This window comes from Notamacropus eugenii, chromosome 6 (assembly GCF_028372415.1).
Source record: "Notamacropus eugenii isolate mMacEug1 chromosome 6, mMacEug1.pri_v2, whole genome shotgun sequence".
NCBI lineage: Eukaryota > Metazoa > Chordata > Mammalia > Diprotodontia > Macropodidae > Notamacropus > Notamacropus eugenii.
The window spans coordinates 214,597,649-214,613,155 of record NC_092877.1 but is presented as its reverse complement, the minus strand read 5'-3'; the positions used below and the strand labels follow the sequence as shown (position 1 = coordinate 214,613,155).

Genomic DNA, 15,507 nt, shown 5'->3' with positions numbered 1-15,507 from the left:
ATGGACATAAACTCCTAACTCCATAAATCTTCAAATGTTTTTATTTCTCAGTCCTGAATGATTATATATTTTCCAACATTTTTCCACCATTTTCTCCTATGTAGACTTTTATGTTACTTAGTTATAAGTTGAATTGGTTTGGAAAATCTTGTCAAATTATTTATAGAATGTTTGTACCCTTTCACTTTCTGGAACAAACAACTCAAAATGCAATCATCATCCTCATCCTTTTCATTCATTCTCTTCAGAATGGATGGTGGAGGGGAAGTTCCCAGCATGATGGGAACTATCTGAGGTCTGTCTTTCTAGAACACAGGGTCACTAAGACAACATGATAGTATATCAGAATGGTATTTTGTTGAAGTCTACCAAGGTAGGGCTTAAAATTTGCCTCCCTTTGCTTTCCACCTTTGATAACAGACCTGTAGCTTGGAGCTACAATGAGTACCTACAATAATAAGAAGAAGAAGAGGAAGAAGAAAGTCTACTGGTAAAACTTTGAATACATACATGCAATCTTCTTGGAGACTTTAGAGTGGCTAAATATTTCTAAAAAAAAAAGAAATGGGAAAAATCTTGTGTTCTCACAAAATTCTTCAGCAAAAGCTAAAGTTTACATAAAACTCACATCCATTGATTTCAAGGCCTGGTTCACCTTGAATTTAATTACCCACAATAAGCAATTAACTTAAGGACTCTATGACTCTTTAACTTAAATTCTGGATTGCAAGCAATGGTTAACACTGGAATTTTGTCTTCTGAGTTTTGTTTTTCATAGTGATATATTTTTTTTTGCATGATCAAATTTTGGAGATTGGTTCTTTACTGAGGTGCACCTTCCTTCTATCAGAATGCTACAGTTTTCTTGATCGCAGAAAAAAGACATAAACCATTCTTAAATATTTGGATAATCACCAGAATCCCATTGAAATGGCTCATTATTATAATGCATTAAGGTCACACCATGTCAATGAAATATAATGGCAAAGTGGTATATATTTATACATATTCATACATGCAAATATTTGTATATGTGTGAATATGTGTGTGTATGTCTCTGTGTGTGTGTAGGTGTATATTGCAACCTACTTTATAAGGCAGGTGTTTTGACCTTCACTCTCATGTTATAAAAGTGTCCTATTGTATTCTATACAATAGTTTTTCTAAAATTAACATACTGGCTCATCATTTCATTGTAATTTTTTTAAAATCCCAGTAAAAACCAATATTGAGTACTATGTATAGCTATGTTCCCAACTGATTAGGAAAACCTGATTCAGTTAAGGTAGTGACATACTTTTAATGAAAAGCTTAGTCTGGAGCCAAATTCTCTCAGTGGTGGCTGCCTCACAGAAGCTCAGCGGGCCTCTCCAGCTTCCTAATCACTATTCCGATGTGAAAATCCTCTTTCCACCTGCTGTAGAATGTTTAGACTCAGAACAAGGGCATGGCCCCAAGTAGCCTACAAACCTCTATCTAAATTAAATTATTCTTTATCAGGTTTAACTTCCCCACCTCCTCCTAGTTTCAGTTTGTGTGGTATGCCCAGCTAACTAGTAAATTTAATTTCATTTACTGTATTAATTTTTATTTTGATAATGTTTTTATTTCAAAGTCATTCCCTGAAACTAAATTAGTTTAGGAGTTACTATGGTCCTTTTCAAAGTCAGAAGTAATTCCATTTCTTCAAAAGTCCTTTTTATACTCCTTAATTGAACAGCCTTATTAGAACCACTAAAGAATAGTTACTGACTGCTGTAAGACTGGCTTTGTTGTAGTCTTTAGGTAAAGCTAAACTTTGTTTTCTTGAATGGCTTTTCCTTTCTTTTTTAAACCAGTCTTTTGCTCGCAGAAATTGGCTTCACCAGTTGTGTGTTAGGTGGGGGAGGGACAGACACTCTGTATTTCTTACAAGATCAGAGAGTAGGGTTCTTTCACTGAAAGCCAGGGAAGTCCCTTCCAAAAGTTGTATTTTGCTTCTGATCTGATCTACCCATCTACATTGTGGTAAGTGGGTCAGCTCTATTTAAATCTTTCTTTTAGAAAGATGGAAAACCACTTCCAAAATTAATTGTCTCACTTATAAAATAATTTAATGCTTTGATTTTTGTATCAGTATATATAAAATATATATGTAGCATATGTGTGCATTAATTTACATAATGCAAAATTGAAAAATCTTCCCTCAATTTTACTGTATACTTCAGGAATTCATGACTTTATTATGTGGCCATTCACATCACTGTTAGAGATTGTCCTCCCCCACATGTCTTTGCTATCTTTGTGAGTTTCTGTAGCCAAAAATATTAATCACTGAGTCGCTCTGGGCCTCTGCAAACTTAGCTAGGCTTAGTCTAAAGTGCTTTGTTCCAAGAGTTTCCAGGCTGATAGGCTCTACCAGAATGTAGAGGTAGCTATTTCTCTTAAATTCTGTATAAATAAATAGTCCATAACCAAACCGAGGACTCAGGAGAAATCCCATGGCATCTTCTTAGTCTCCTTTAACTCTCTAAAATTTAAGAGTGTGCTCTAGGAAGCTGTCTTTAGGCTCTGGATATTGTCATTTATCTGAGGTTTACATTAGAGCTAGAACACCATGGCCTGAAGTTCACAAACTTGGTATTGAACCTCTTCATAATTAGCTGTGCTAGTTTTTGATGGCAGATCCTATGTGTAGCCAAGGACCATATTATAAGGCTTTGCATTTCCTAGAGCTTGCCAAGGCTAGCACTCTTCTCCCATAGCCATTAAATACTGAAGGTCACTGAGGTATCAGCATAGGACTTTATGGTTGTTTCTCTGTTAGATTTGTAATTTTTCCCTTATTCTAGGTCTAGATTCTTTCCCCAATAAATTAAGAGAAATCAGCATGTCCCACAGAAGCAGTCCATGCTATATGCTCTTGGAACACTATTAAGCTTTAGTCTAAACAAAAGGCCCTAAATAATGCTATAATGTTCAACTCTTTAACTGCATCTTGGATCATGATGAGTGATATCATCTGTCACCAGTCTGGCAATACTGAATCAAGTTCAGCATGCACTGAGTTGCCTGTGTAACCCTTCATTTTGCAAATTGGGAAGCTGAGGCTTAGCCACTTTTTTTTTTTTTAATTAATTATGCCTACTTCTGGGAAGTGATCTGTTATACTTATGCAAAGAGTAAGTAAGGTCAAAAGTAAGTAGGAAGTGGGAACGAATAAAATAGAAGAAAAAGAGAAAGGAGGTATAAGAAGAAGGTAGAAGAGACTGAGAAAGGGATGGAGGGATGGAGGAAGAGAGAGAGAGGGAGAGAGAGAGAGAGAGAGAGAGAGAGAGAGAGAGAGAGAGAGAGAGAGAGAGAGCGAGACAGAGAGAGACAGAGAGAGACAGAGACAGAGACAGAGAGAGACAGAGACAGAGAAAGACAGAGACACAGAGAGAGAAGAAAGCAGGAGCAAATTTTAGGGTAAGAATTGAAATTATCACATGAAGGAAATGGATGAATATATATACATGTTAAAGAGAGCTTTATGAGACCAGAGGTAAAAATTGTATTAGTTAAACATATTAACCTTTTAAAGTTGGTGTTTTAGAACTAGCAGGGAACCTAGACATCATTTTGTCCTACCCCTTCATTTTAAGTATTTTGTTTTTCTCTTCCTTGTCCCTCATTGCAAGATTTATATTTGAAAAAAAATATAAACTTTGACCTTTCCTAGTTCAATTCCAAGAGCATTTTTGCCTTTGATGGACAAAGGGAAAAGAAGCAATCAGGAGGTCAAGGGAACTGTTCAAGGTCACACAGTAAGTAAATGACCGTGCTAGGTTACGGAGTCACAGAAATGACTACATAGTAAGGCCTCCTATCAATACAGGCTTTGGACAGTGTACGTACATTCATTACCTTTTCTTTGTTAGAAGTGCTGGTAATTATAACCTGTTCTCTGCGCCACGGGGGGCAAAGGTTTGTAGAATTACAGAGCAGTCTTAGCATTGAGCTTTAGAATTCTGCCTGTTACGGGAAAGAGGATCTAATTTCTTGAGACAAGAGGAAGGAAATTCTACCCACAGATATACTTAGTAAACACTATCATTTAACGAAAATATCGCTTTGCTTTCATGGGACTTTTAATCCATCCCTTTCAGCATGTTCTCTATTTTATCATTTTTTCTTTTCTTACTCTCTTTTCCCAAGAGATAGAATAATTCATAGATTTAAATAAATTATTAAGACGATGGTATCCTACATGGAGATATTAGGAGCTGAGAGCTTAGGCAGTTCAAGGTTTTAGAGTTCAGAATCTTAGAGTTGGCTGGTGCTTTATACACTGAGCCACTTAGCTTCCCTGAGTTGGAAGAGATTTTAAAGGGCCTTTAGGCTTCACCCATGTAAGAATCCCTTACATTGTATCCCTGACAGGATGGATATTTAGTTCCTTCCACCTCTTAGACTCTCCATCTGCAGATTCTCTGCATTTTCTCTAGCTGTCCCCATACCTGGAACTGTCTCCCTTTTTTTAGCCTCCTTTCCTGACTTCCTTCAAATATCAGTGAAAGTTCTTCCTTTTGCAGGAAACCTTCCTGAACCCTCCTAATGACGTTTTTATTTCCTCTGTTTATTTTCTCCATTTTATCCCTGCCTATTGTTTGTTTGCACATAGTTGCTTGCATCTTTACCTCATTAAACTATGAGATCCTTGAGAGCAGGGACTGGATTTTTTGTTTGTTTTTTCCTTTCTTTGTATCATCAGAGCTTAGCACAAGTGCTTGGCACAGAGAAAATGCTTATTAAATGCTTGCTAATTGACTGCTTGAATTCTTCCAGGGAGTTTCCTGCCTTTTGAAGTAGAGTATTCCATTTTTTAACAGCTGTATTTTTCAAAAGTCTTCCTTATAATTTGTTCCTTATAATTTATAATTATATATATTATATATAAACATATATATATAATATAAATTATCTATATTATAATTCTAACATTCTTTATAGGGAAAATATAATTTTCTGAGTCCAAATCCACTTTATAATTCTGTGAATTGACTTTCTTTTTGCCCTCTGAAGCCAAGGACACAATAAATTTAATCTCTGTTTGCATGTAACAGACCATCAAACATTTGAAGACAGCTGAAATATCCTTTTTTGTGCCCCCTTTACTCCAGATTAAACAACCCACTTCTCTTATTCATTCTCCTATGAGCTGGTTACCGAACCCCTCCCCACCCTGCTTACCCTCCGGATACTCTCCAGTTTGACCCAATTCCTCTGAAAGTGCAGGTGTGGAACAGAAAACAAGACTCAAAAATGCAATTTGACTAGGCCTTGGTAGAGTTCCTTGCACATATGAAGTTGTGCATTTTGGTGTCACCTAGACACATTACAGGATTTAGAGCTATAAAGCTCCATTTTACAAATGAGAAAAGTGATGCCCAGAAAGGTGAACAGAGGCTATTTCCCAAACTTGACACACCCTCTCCCACCTACTGGATTTTCCCCAGGCTGTGTCACCTGCCTGAAATGCTGTCCTTCTTCATCTCTCCCTCTTAGAGTACCTAGATATCTTTTCCTAGTCACAGGATGCTTTTCATGATCCCCTTAGTTGAAAGGTTCTTATGCCATGAACCTATTTTCCAGTCTGGAGAAGCCCATCAATCACTTCTCACTATAACTGTTTACATATACATCAAGTAAAATACAGAGAGTTAAAAAGGAAACCAATTATGTTGAAATACAATTATCAAATTATATTGAAACAAATGAAGTGATCCCAGGTTAAGAACCCTTTTACTTTTTCCCCTCTCCTCCTAAAAGTATCCTATAAATACTTATCTACATACATGCTGTTTCTCCTTGGATGAATATAAGATCGTAGAGGGTTAAAGACTATTTTTTTTTCAGTCTATCTTTCCATCCCCAAGGTCTAGCATAGCCTTTTGCACAAAATAGACCCTAAATAAGTACATGATTTGTTTGGACTGGATTGGAGAGACTTGCTTAAATTCACAAAGGTAATAAGCAAAGCCTGAATTTGAAACCAGTATCTCTGACTATACATTTTGGCCTCTTTCTACCCTGTTAACTATTGATCAAGTTGAGGTTGGATTGAAATGGCCAAATTAAAATGCAGTGGGAATACCATGCTTTTTTTATCTCTACACTGATTTTCTATTAATGGAATTGGAGATTGTATTTTTCTAGCAGCCCCTTTCACATCGCCAACTCACATTAAGCTTATTGTTAACAGAAGCTCCCAGGAGTTTCCTTTACTCAGCTATTATGATTTTCAATCCCTCTTACTTCATAGTAACATTTCTCTTCTGATCTCTTTGGAATCTAAGCACCGGGGTCTGTCTTCTCACCTTTTGTCATCTGGAGTAGGTACTCTTTAGCTGTGAAGTTTTCTTTCATGTTTTCAGCAAGGGTGGTAGCACAGGCATCCAAGGGGAGAGAAACATGGTTCTGGGAGCAGGAGAGAGTCCTCCTGGTATCTGCACATATTTTCTGCCAACTTGTCAAAGTTGGCTTCCAAAAGATTCCTATTAACAATCCAGATTTCTCCTGATTGCTTGAGCAACCCCAGCAGCCTCAGCCAAAGGTGCTTCCAGGAAAAGAAGACCAGGAATGCCAAAGGGAAAGACAGAATGCTTGCTGCTGTAGGGACAGCCAAGCCACTGATTTCAAAACGCTGCTCTAAGGGATTACAAGGGATCATGTTAGATTAAAAATGGGCATTTATGTGGCAGGAAAGAAATCGATGGTTTTCTTACAACCTGAGAGAAGAAACACAAGATGTGGGGAAATGATGAAAATGACATATGACATGGACCATAGTTTACAGATTCTCACTACTTGAGGAGTTAAAGGAAGCAGTTTTAAGATATATATGATCTTCCTTAGGATTTTTATAGCATCTGGGAATAATTACTAGCATTTCTATACCTCAATTTGAAGATGGACTTGTATGGAGAGTCTGTAACAGAGGAATACTAGGTATCAATGAGCTTGTCTCCCTTTTCTATTAGCATGAGATAATACAGACTTCTGAGAGATAAACAAAAACTCACCCTAAAATAAAGTGAGCTGTGGCTGAATATAGTTTGTGTTTTTGGTCTTTTAAAAAATGAATTTTTAAAAAAATATTCAAAGCAGTACTTTTTATTCAAAGAAATTAAAAGAATAAACTAAGGAAAATTTCTTAGCACCTTAACTTGTATCTGTCAGACCTAGTTGGCTTTGTGGCAAGGATTCTGCTCCAGGGTTTTAATGACAGGCTATTAATTTTTATTATCAGACTATGCATTCATTTTACAGACATTCAGAGATTTTTTCCCAAGAAATAGTTTACTAGAGGCAGATAATAAATAATCATTCTTGAAAATCAGGGACCAATAATATATTTTTACATATAAAATACATAGCTATTTCAGTTTGCTAGATTGAATAAAATAGGGAGATGATCTCCAAAGCAGGTGTCTTTCTTGCTGTGTATAGAACTAGGGTGGAGTTTCTGTAAGGTACCTCAGTGGATTGCTTTTTAGAAGGTCCATTTTCATGGGGATTCTGTTTTACAATTTTGAGACTTTGTTTCTACAAAAAGCCCCAAGGATTGTGAAGCCTTCATTAAGTAGAATTCAGTGAACTAGGATGCTAATTAATGTGGAGGGTTTTGTTTTTTTTAATTTTTTTTGATATTTAATTTTTAGAAGTAAAAACATATAATAATAATATTCACATTTTCATTAAGATATTCAACGTCCAATAGTAAGATTCAGTCCTAATTTCTATGCCTTTTATAAAATTCTATCATAAAAAAATAATTTCAACAGCGCAACACAAAAAAAAGAGTGAGTGTATGGTTGCAGATAGAGAGTTGTCCTTGATTCAGGAAGATACAATTTCAAATCCTCCTTCTGATACTTCAGCCATAATAACCTTTTTTTCAATTTTCTGTTATTAAAGTAGAATATTTCATGGGATCACAAGACTACAAATTTAGAGTGGAAAAGGTTCTTAGAGGTATCCTAATCCAATCTTCTCATTTTAGAGGTAAGAAAACTGAAGCCAGATAGGTTAAGTGACTTATTTAAGTTACTCAGGTAGGAAGTGGAAGTGACTGGATTCAAACTCAATCTGTCAGAAGCGTCCCTATGACCTTTGATGGCTTCTCTCTAAGATTACCTCCATTTCATCCTGTCTATATCTTGTTTATATCTAGTTGTTTGTATGTTGAGTCTTTCATTAAATTGCAAGTTCCTTGAGAGAATGGGCTATTTTTACTTGTGCCCAGTTCTTAGAACAGAGCCTGGCACAGAGCTCATATTTACTAAATACTTGTTGACTTGGCGATTGATTCCAAATTCAGACCCCTGTGTACTGTACTTTGTGGACAAACTGTGAGGATTAGGGACAAACAGAAAAGTTAGATTGGTAATACAATATTCTGATATGATGAGGGGATGAGAGAAGCAGTGAGCTGTGTGCTCGGTAAATAAGATAAAAGACCTGGCTGTCAGAGTACCGTATATCACCAGCCAAATATGTATCAGGTAATGTAGCCAATCAAAAGGCAGAAGAATCTGAGACCAAAGTAAGGTTAAGTGAACCTTGATTTCAAATATATCCAAATGAAGATCTTCAAATTTGTTACACTTAATGAGAACAGCCATAAGACTTTTTAAACCAAGTATGAGATGTGGAGCTAACCCTACCCTTTCAACTTTCATAGGTAGACTATTCCTATTTACCTGTCATCAGGAATAGGTGTGTCCAGATCAGTGGTGGACAAGTTCTGAGCTCTGAACCTGAATTTTTTGAGGACTTGGAAAAGAAATAAGTGGATTAGGTGAAGGCTTTTGCAACTGGCATTAGGGATGGTCTGGATTCTGAAGCTTTGGTAATAGTTGAAGAGATTTAATATGAGTTTGGTGGTAGGAACTCAAAAGTTGCAGAAGTCTTAGAAGGGAAAGGTTTTAATAGTGGGAATGTAGGGCATGGATCCAGCATAAAGGGAATGTGTATGGGGGGGGCAGGGAAAGGAGTCTGGGACAGCAACCATTATCTATTCATTGTTTGTAATTTAAACGTCACTTTGAGATGCTTTCATTATCTTCAATTTGTAATTTCCTACTGTTTAAAAAAAATCTTGGCTCCAAGAAAAATATAAAAAAAAGATATACACTATGCAATTTAATATTTAGTTCAGTATTAAGCCTAAGCAAAATTACTTCTGTAATCTATTAGTCACATTTTTAAAAAGGGTCTCTGTGATATGAGAAGATAAGTGTACAAGGAAAGGCTCTAATAACCTAATTATAGTTGAATATTTAAGTATCAGATACTGACTACTAAAAATAGTCTTTATTCCTTTAGAGGTGAAATGTTGGTTGTGCCTAAAATATCCTTTGTGTTAAATTTTTATTCTACTAACACCTTTACAATTTAATCAAGTTTCTTTTTAATCCTTGGGAAATAAAACTGTACCAAAGAAATGTTGGCATCTATGACACATGCTGTTATGTAAAAGTAAATAAGCCACCAATAATTTGCATTATTTTGAAAATCAACAAATTCATCCTTTTTAGAAAATAAAAAACACTTTGGATCTTTTCCCTTACTAGAAAATATACTATTATCTGCTTTATTTGAGAAAGAAAAAAACCCATAGAAAGCCACATTATACACACAAAAGCATGTGCATATGCAACATATGTATGCATGTATACATGCACATATATGTGTATGTTTATATCTGTATGTGTATTTAAAGCATGTACTTGAGCATAAACACCAAAAATAATGGATAAAGCCTTTTATAGATCCTTGAAATATAGTAGTTTTGGCTTAAACTTCTGGAGAATGTTTATATCAGGCATTACTGAAGGGCAATGTTTTTGTATTTTTTAAAGTGATAAACAGAAAACTGCTGTATAAGCAAGACACTAGAAAGATCAAGTGTGCACAAGTAGAATTAACAATTGTAAAACAAATTACTTCATAAATGAGTTATTATTACAATTAATAATGATTCATGAAATGTATACCTGTTAAACTGCAAGTATATAGGAAGAATCATGGAATTTTTAGTGTAAAGAGTCTTTGATGTATGCCAACTGTTCTTTCAGCTAAGGAAACTGACTCTCAGGTACACGGTAATTTGCAAAAGGTTATCCATTTAGTGTCAGAGACAGGATAAGAAAGAGTCTTCTGATACCCAGGACATTATGTTCTATTGTATGATATAATCTTTGCGAGTGAATGTTTGTATGCAAAGCTTGCCATAAATTTTGAAGCACTATATGAATGTCAGTTGCAACTGTTGTGGTGCCACAAGGTAATTAAGCATAAATAATGCAGTTCATCCAACTGTTTAACAATATGACAGAAACCACTTTTTAGTTTTCCTTTTCTGAGTTCTTAATTTTTTAGTATATTCAATATGTATTATCCATGGTTTTCCCAGATACCATGAGTAGTTTTATCCTCATTATATACATAATGATAAAAACCTTTTCATAAGTTTATGGGAGATGTCATAGCTCTCTTTTAAGTTTTTGAAGTCCGTTCTTCTTGAAAGAGATTGAACATTATTTAATTCAAAAAGTCAGGCATTGTAATTTACGTAAGTTAGAAACAGTTTTCAGCTTAATATAAGTGTGTGTAAGGGAGAATCACACTTAGATTAGTCCAAAAGTATAATGAACTATATATCTATATCTATATCTATATCTATATCTCTCTCTCTCTATATATATATGTGTGTGTGTGTGTGTGTGTGTGTGTGTGTGTGTGTGTGTGTATATATATATGCATATATATATATATCACAAGGTAGTGAGTCTCCCATTGCTGAATGTCTTCAAACAGAGGCTGAATATTAATTTTTCAAACGTAAGATAAAGAAGATTCCTGTTTGAATACAGGTTGGATGAGATGGGTCCTGAGGCCCCTTCTAATGATGAAATTCAATTAATTATCCATTTCTTCATCAGAGGGGCCATTGAATAACATGACAACCAATTCCATAGTTCAGGTGTCCTCACTGATGAAAGACTCAGTTTAACAGATTTTGAGCAGAGAAAAGACTTTGCCAGAAATAACCATCCTCATGCATAGCTCCTCTCATGTCATTCCTCTCAAGATTTTTTTTGGGTGGCAGGGGAGGCTATCTCCCTAATATCCACCTAATAAAGTCCTGAACTTCCCTATTACTCTCATTCTCATTCTACATAGCCAATAGGGTACCTATTTTTGCAGTTTCTTTCATAAAATCTCTTGGATTTTCCTCCAATTACCAGCTACTATTACAGTGCAGGTTCTTATCCCCTCATGCCTGAATTACTAATCTTCTGTTTGGTCTACCTGGCTCAGTTCTCTCCCCATTCAAAAATGATGTTCCTAAAAAGCAAACATGATGATGTCACATCCTATTCAATGAACTCCAATAGCTTCCTGTTACTTCTAGGATCAAATTTAAAATCCTCTGGCATATATAAAATTTCACAGCCTCTCACTCGGCCACCTTTCCAGGCTTCTTACACTTTATTCTTCTCTGCATACTCAACTATAACATAGCCAAATCTGCCTTCTTGCTGTTATTTGTCTATGATAGTGCATCTCTGGATTCCATGCCAGTGAAGAAAGCACACGCTGTCCTTTGTCCTGGATACCTGCCTCTGGCTTCTCCTATAGGTATTAGAGTACCCTAGACAGATACCAGTAACCTAGTGAGACAAAGTCAAGTTTATCTTATGCTATCTCCTGGGTGAGATATCGTGACAAAGAAGGGCCTTTTTGACTCCTCGCAAATATATCCCAACTTACTTGCAGATACTTACAAATCCTGTAACAGAAAAATCCTTTCATCGCTCACTGAGAGTAAGGAACCTGAAATGAAAATGCATTGACTGACACTCGTTTATCATGAATTATAATCAATAGATAAATGTTTGTAATGACTAATACAGGTTTTCTGTCTTGATCGAGAAAATGGGAGAGTTGGGATAAGACTGAGATGGTGCTGGGAGAGAAGGGGTTTGAGTCAAAAGGAGAAGGTTGGGGGCACTTTGCAAATGGTCCACTCTTTTATTTTTCAGCTCTGCCTAGACAAAAGAAGCTGCAAGGAGATACAGTTACTGTGCTTAGCCACTCGACAGGAACGTTGCTGATGGATCCCTGAAATTGATTTTATTCAGTGTTGCTGTCAATTGAGACAAGGCAAGTTATTGGCATTTTTAAAATATTTACGTTTGAGAGGAGCACTTGAATAATACAGCTGAGACTGTGAGACGGGGATCAATACCAGTGTTATTTTGGCCATATGGATTTAACTCTACATAAACAGCGACTGGAATATTTGTATAATCAAGGTAATGCCTTTGCTTTTCCCCTCTGGGGATCTGACCTCTAGAAATCTCAGAAAGTCGATCATCCCACCCAAATTGAAGAGTTATTTTATCTAGATACGTATTTCCTACTTTATTTTGATTACTTAGAAATGACTTGATAGTAACAGAGCATCAGTTTCTTCATTCCTCACACTGAAGGGATAAACTTTTTATGGAGAAATAGTAAGGATAGTTCTTTTTGGTCTGAATTCTTTGAAAAATCAATTCATTTTTTAAAGTCAAATTTAGAAAATCCATGGAACAAAACCAAATGAGTGCTCTTTGAATGGTACATTCTTCTCCTATCAAACTATTGAAGGAAATGTTTTGATTAAGGTTGGTACTTCTACAAAACAAAAGATGACTTAAAATTATTTTGATAAAAGTTTGAGCCTTTGCTTGAGGTAGAAGAGTTTGCTTATTTCATACTATGTCTACTATTTCTTCTGATAACTCTTTTAAAAGTAATATTCCTCAGTCCTGTGATGAACACGGAAGCTCTAAATCATATTTTGAGTCTGCACATGGTGGTGCACTCCTGTAATTCTGTAATACCTGATACTAGGGAAAACCAAGACTTGGTGGGTCTCAAACTGGAAGTCTGGAGCTGCAAAAGGGATAAAGCTGATAGGATGTCCGCTCTAAACCTAGAACCAATAGAATCAGTCCTTGGAAGCAGAGCCACAAGGCTGTTTGAGGAGGAGTAAACAGCTGAAGTCAGAAAAATGGAGCAGGTTAAAGCTTTCAAGACAATTAACATTGGAATTGGGCTCTGAGTGACTGTTATATGCTCAGCTCAGGTGAGATAGGAAGATCTAGCTTCAAATAGATAAATAAATAGGTATGCATGGAGATATAGATATACATGAATATGTGTATGTATATATATGAATAAATATATATATGCTTTTGTATATATGTATATATGAATTGTGTATAGGAATGTGTGCATATATGGATATATATGGATATATAGAATGTATACACATGAAACATATGTAAAAATGTTACATATATACATATATATATATATATATATATATATATATATATATATATATATATATATATATTTTGGGCCCATCTTTTATATTTTATTTTCATTTGGTAGGCATCATGGTTCAATGGAAAGTGTGCTAGAGTTGAAGTCAGTAGACGTATTCAAACTTGAATTCTACCAGTAACCATTTGTATGGGTTTGAGCAGTTCAGTATCTCTGTGCCTCGTTTTTCTAAACTGTACATTTATAGGCTGGATTAGATGACTTGGAATATTACTTTAGGCGGTTGTCTAAAATTTCAGAAGGCTTGTGTCATTTCCATTTATTGTTCTGATTTCTGCTCCCCCCCTTCCCCCGCCTTGGGATATAAACATAATCAAGTTTGATTCCCCTAAAAGGTTATTTGAGATTATTTGTAAGTATATACACACATGTATGTTTATGTACATGCATATACACATATCTGTACATGCATGTATATATATATACATACATATGCACATATATACATATATGCAATTGTGTCTAAACAGTTGAAGTTTTAAACTCAAATCACAAAATGTGTCTTCTATTGAAGATTCCACTTAAAGTAAATTTCTTAAGAAATGGTCAGAGACCATGCCTACACAAATAAGTATCTCAAATTTTTAGAAAATTTTGAGGGTAACTCATTTAGAAGAAACAAAAATATTTCCAAAAGTAAATAAATGATTTCTTAGGAGTATGTGAACCTTCTATACGTTGGAAATACCTTCCCATCTCCCAAAATTTACATTGCTATCAATTCCTTTTGCAAATTGGCAGCCTGAGAGCATTTGTATAACTCTTAATCAGTTACCTGCAAAGGAATCAAATAACAGGATCATTCAGTGGAACTAAAGGTGTTTGGTTTTCCATGTTTTACCACAGTGAGGAAGACAATACAACTGAGTCCCAGAAGCAGAAAGTAAGCTTGTGGAACTGTTGCATTGGAGAAGTATATGATCTTTCTAAATTTATTGTGAATTGTGTTTAGTCAGCTATCTTAAGGAGAAGGAAAAAAAAATGATCCAGGGAAAGATGAGATGGGGGGAGGGGTAGGTAAGACTGGCTACAGGAAGGCAGTGTAACTGCCAAGTTCTTAAGTCCCTGGGTATCTTCCCTTCCCCGTATGCTTCTCTATGCTTTGCCAATGAACTGACCCTCTGGCAGAAGAAGCCAAGAGAATGGCTTTTGTTTTTATTTCCCTTCAGGATGTCTGGTGGGTTTGAGTCCCAGTCAGCACAATGCTCTGGAAATCTGGGCATGGTTAGTAAGTATCACTTGGAAATTGAGTGCTATGCCAATAAAACTACCAAAGTGAATTAGAAAAAAATAACAAAATAACATTCTTTTGGAAGAGTAAAAGAATTGCAAAGGATTTTTAGAATGGAAAGAACTTGGAAGTTCCAAATTTAAAACTACACAAAGCAATTATCCACAAACTTATTGGGAATCAATTGAAAAGTATAAAAGTTGATCAATGGAACCCTTTTGACAAGCAAGACCCAAATGTAATCAAATACAATAGCACAGTATTTGATAAACCCAAGAACTACAGCTATTGGGATAAAGACTCCCTATTTCTGGGGGGAAAAAGACAGTTGGGAAACTGGAAAAGAACTGGGCAGCATTTAAGGTTCAGACCAACAATTTTCACCTCACACCATAATAAGCTTTAAGTGGATAAATGACCTAAATATAAGAAGTTATATAAAAAAATTAGATTAGAAAGAAAATGGATTCATTTTACATCTATGACTAAAGAAATAATTCTTAACTAAACAATAAACAGAGAAGGATGTAGATTTATATGAACTCATTCAAAATGATGGAATCAGTACCATGAAAACAATATATACAATGACTTCAGCCTTGTAAATGAAAAGTACAAACACAAAATAACAAAAAAGGAATTTTGGAAAATTGTCATGAACACACTGAATTTCTTGAAGTCAGTAGATGTTATCATCTCTCTTTGTATCTTCCATGCTTAGCACAGTGTCTTGCACACAGTAAGTACTTAATCCATGCTTACTGATTGAATGCTTGACTGTTTGGCAAAAGTTAGACTACAGTTCTATCTGTTAGATGGAAGTTAGTTTCAGTTAACCACTAGACTCAGAA

General features: G+C 35.4%; 1 protein-coding gene across 1 annotated transcript in view; it reads left to right on the top strand.

The window, feature by feature from the left end:
* MYO16 (myosin XVI) overlaps positions 1 to 15,507 on the top strand; it is an 884,880-nt gene that overhangs the window by 111,865 nt on the left and 757,508 nt on the right. The window contains exon 3 of the mRNA XM_072621988.1: positions 12,072 to 12,192. The gene's annotated coding sequence lies outside the window, so the exon portion shown is untranslated. The remainder of the gene's footprint in view (positions 1 to 12,071; positions 12,193 to 15,507) is intronic.